This window comes from Cavia porcellus, unplaced genomic scaffold (assembly GCF_034190915.1).
Source record: "Cavia porcellus strain 051 isolate PalLab524CR breed Dunkin Hartley unplaced genomic scaffold, mCavPor4.1 scaffold_23, whole genome shotgun sequence".
NCBI lineage: Eukaryota > Metazoa > Chordata > Mammalia > Rodentia > Caviidae > Cavia > Cavia porcellus.
Genome location: NW_026947506.1, coordinates 52,453,685 through 52,457,647, shown reverse-complemented (window position 1 = coordinate 52,457,647; position 3,963 = coordinate 52,453,685).

Genomic DNA, 3,963 nt, shown 5'->3' with positions numbered 1-3,963 from the left:
ACATATTCTTCCTGTAACCTCTCAGTGACCTGCCTACTAGCCTAGAGTCTGCGTATTCCCTTTTTATTTATTTTGTGGTGTTAAGGATCATACCCAATGCCTTGCCCATGCTAGACAAATGCTGTACCACAGAGCTACATGCCTCACATTTCCTTTATAATTTTTGAGCTTCTGTGAGAGCTTGCTTAATGAAAAAAAAAAAACAACCCTAATTTTTAACTTTTCTAGTTTTTTAAAGACACCTAGAAAAGACTCCCAGAATGTCTTCATTCTATGATTTAGAGTGCATAAGAAAGAACAGATAATTCATTAATTATAGCATAATCAAAATAAATTTGTGAGCCAGACGAGGTGGTGCACATTTGTCATCCCAGCACTTAGGAGGCAGAGGCAGGAGGATCTCTGTGAGTTTGAGGCCATCCGGGGTGACAGTGAGTTTAAGGCCACCCTGAATTAAGACTGCTGTTTTCTAGAGCCCTCAGGAAACCCTTGCTGAATTCCTAAATGCTTAGCATTTGTCTTAATTTTCTCATTGCTGAGACAAGCCCAACACGCATGGTGGAAGGAAGAGAGGTTTATTGTGCCTCACAAGTATTAGTTTATAGTCAGCTGGTGCCAAAGTGGGTGGCGTGGCAGAGGGGGGTCACCAAGGAGAAGTAAACAGTCCATGCTGGGCAGCGGGCTGCAAAGCAGAAGGCACCCAACAAGCAACAAGTGACCAGAGTGGTTTTCTTTCTACCCTTAGTCCAGGCTACTGTCAGTGGCCACCAGGTCCCTCTGAATCCAGATGATGGGTCTGTTTCCCCCAGGCCACCTCACCCTGACCCTGAGGAGCCCACACTGAAGAGACTTTTGATGTCAAACCCTGGACTTCTCTGGCAGGCGGCTCCTTCTCTCCCTGGGGCCAGACTTGGCAGCAATGCCAGCTTCTCGCCTATAGTTAGGTATCTGTTCGTATTTTATGCTGTAATAAAAGCAGGTAGCTTTTGGATTCTAGCTTTTGGTTCTTGGGTCCAATCCAGTGTTACTGTGACAACCACACTGTCTTTGAGTCCTCAAATGGCCTTGGAGCTTCGCCAGCCTGAGACTCCAAGTCCGCTGGAAAGTTGTGACCGCACGTAGACGTCCCTCTCCTCACAGCATGAGCATGGGGACCAGTCTCCAGTTTGTTTCAAATCCCCCCTTCAGGGCAAAAGAGAAATGCACACTCCCTCCTTCAGTCTGATTTGTGAAGGCCTCCTGTGAACACGATCTCTTCCCCCACCTCAGCTGCACACAATCTGGTTCTGTACGGCTTCCAGTTCATGTGGCCACTGGTGAGCATTACATCTTTCGACATGGTGTCCTCCAAACTATACTTTATTTTTGTTTTTGTCTTTTGAATCTTACACGAAATAAAAAGTTGTCACAAACCAAAATCACACTAGTATTCTGTTGTGGAAGATGGGAAATCTTGTAACTGGAAATTGAATTTTGTTTCATGCAGTGGCTCCTTGGTGAGTGTGCCTGAGGTCCTCTTGCCATTGTCATTGGCCAGTTCTAGACAGGTCCCCTACACAGAGAGGGGATGACATTTGTTGCTGTCACGGATGAATGACCCTCAGGTATTTTTTTTTTTTTTTTTTTTTTGGTAATGGGGATCGAACTTATGACCTTGCACTTGCCAGGCAGGCGCTTATGCCACTTAGCTAAATCCCTGGGCCTCGACCCTCAGGTATTTAACTTTCACAAGAAGCGTGGAGAGCAATCTTCTCCAGGATGCATCTTGAGGGCCCAGTAAATAGTTTTTTCAAGATATATCAAAGTCAAGCTTATTTTTCTTTGATGTGATATTTAAGAATCCTCATGATCACAATCTTTCATTGTGTACTTGCTACTACTTCTCGTATTCCATGCACAGATAATTTGTTTTCTTCTAATTTCCAAAGGAACCTGAAAGATCAGGTGTTACTCTAACTTACCTGCCAATTTCTACTATTTTTAATAAAAAAACTAAAAAAAAAAATCTATATCCCTGAGTAGTTTGGAGGATGGTCAATATTGCAGAAAACTTACAGACTTTTCTGTATGAAGAGGTCTAATTGTGTTTGCAGGAATTTAAGTCTGGATTTTCCTTGGCAGTAGTTCAAATGTAACCAACTACTATTCCCTTAAAACTACTTTTAAACTAAAGTACTTTACAGATGAATTCTATAAAGATAAAAACATCATCACAACCACGTTTCAGACAAACCCAAAATACTTTTTTTGCACAGTGCTATGGTTTGTGTCTAGGTTGCTCCCCACAAGCCTCATGCAATCATGGACATGGCTGAGTCTAGCAATCATGATTGGTTCGTTGTCCAGCACTGGGACTGGTGATGTGTTTCACCCACCCAGCATACAGTGTAAGGGCGGGAAGAAGGCATGTTTTCTCTCTTTTGCCCTGTTTGCCCTTGCTGTTTGCAGTGGCCATGAACAGCTGTCCCTTGGTCATTCCACCCTGTCTTGGAGCCAGCTGAGTATGGATGGAACACTCCAAACTGTAAGAAATAAACCTTTTCTTCCTTCCTGTTGGGCATCAGATATTTTGTCTGAACAGTGAGAGAAAAATAACCAAGACACACAGGATTGCTATTCTAGCTTCTATAGGATCCATGTAAAGGTGAGAAAACGTACAGATTGAGATCATTGCCTTCTAAGCATTTGCAGATTTAATACTGTATTTTCACTGACCTTTAAGTGCTTGTTAGTGAATATAGATGTCTCTGGGTTTCATAACTTTGTTTGGAATGCAGTTAGATTTTAGGTGTGTCCCATGCAGGCAGGCAGTGGATTTATGTTCACGGCATGGGGCTGTACAGCCTGGATGACTTTGCCCAGCTCTAAGTCCGTGTTTCATATGTCACTGGTCCCTTTATCACTCTTGACACCATGCAGGTATTGTCACTCTTGTTACAGTTTGTATCTAGTAGTCTCCCCAAAGCCTCATGCAGTAGGTGGGGCTTCTGGGAGTTGCTGGATCTTACAAGTATGATACTGGGATTAAAGGTGTGTGGTGCTGTAATAGTCCACTGATTGGTGTAGCATAGTCCAGGGTGTGGCCAGTAGGTTTATACCCTGAGTGGAATAAAAGGGACAGGGAGGTCCACTGGCTGCTGCCTGCTGCCTGTCCTGCTGTGGACATTTTTCCCTCTGTGCCCTGGAACAGCTGACTAGGGACTGAAACTCTACACACTGTGAGCCAAAATAAACCTTTCTTCCTTTGACTTTCAGGTGCTGGGTAGTTTATGTCACTCGTGAGAAAAATTAAGACACAATGAAGATGTGGACAGGGTTTATTATTTATCCTCTGCATTCTGAATGGTCCAGAGGGGTCTTTTAAATTGATGACAGACCACCAGGTTCTCAGAGTTTTCTTCCTGGATGTAGGGATTTCCAAACAGAACTCCATGTATGACTTCTCACTAGCTGGCTTTATTCCTGGATGAGTAACAGATACCTTCTGAGGTAGATGCAGCAGCTCCACTTCATAATTTTTGAAGTTCTGTGTGGAATTCTAATGACCTCTCACCTCATTAATAGTGTAAAGGATACACAAAGGTTAGAAATTTCTCTGCTTCTAGAAAGAAGAGAACATCCAGTGTCTACTTAATGTTAATCTGAGAAATTCTGGAATGAAGACATAGTCATAGCTATTTTCTTTGTCACACAGACACAGTACTCAACACCATCAATTTAGAGGAGGAAAGGTCTATTTTGTTGCGTGTTTCAGTAGTCTCAGTTCTTGCTGGCTCTAAGAAAGGGCAGTGTGGCACAGGGGCATGGCAGGTGGAAGCTGCCCGAAGCTGCCCATGGCATGGGAGACAGGAAGCAGGGAGAGAATTGGGCAGCAGGAGTGGGAGATGGACCCGCCCAGGCCACACCCCCAGTGACCTGCCTCCTCCACAGGCTTCTCTTCCCTACACCACATTTAGCTATAAA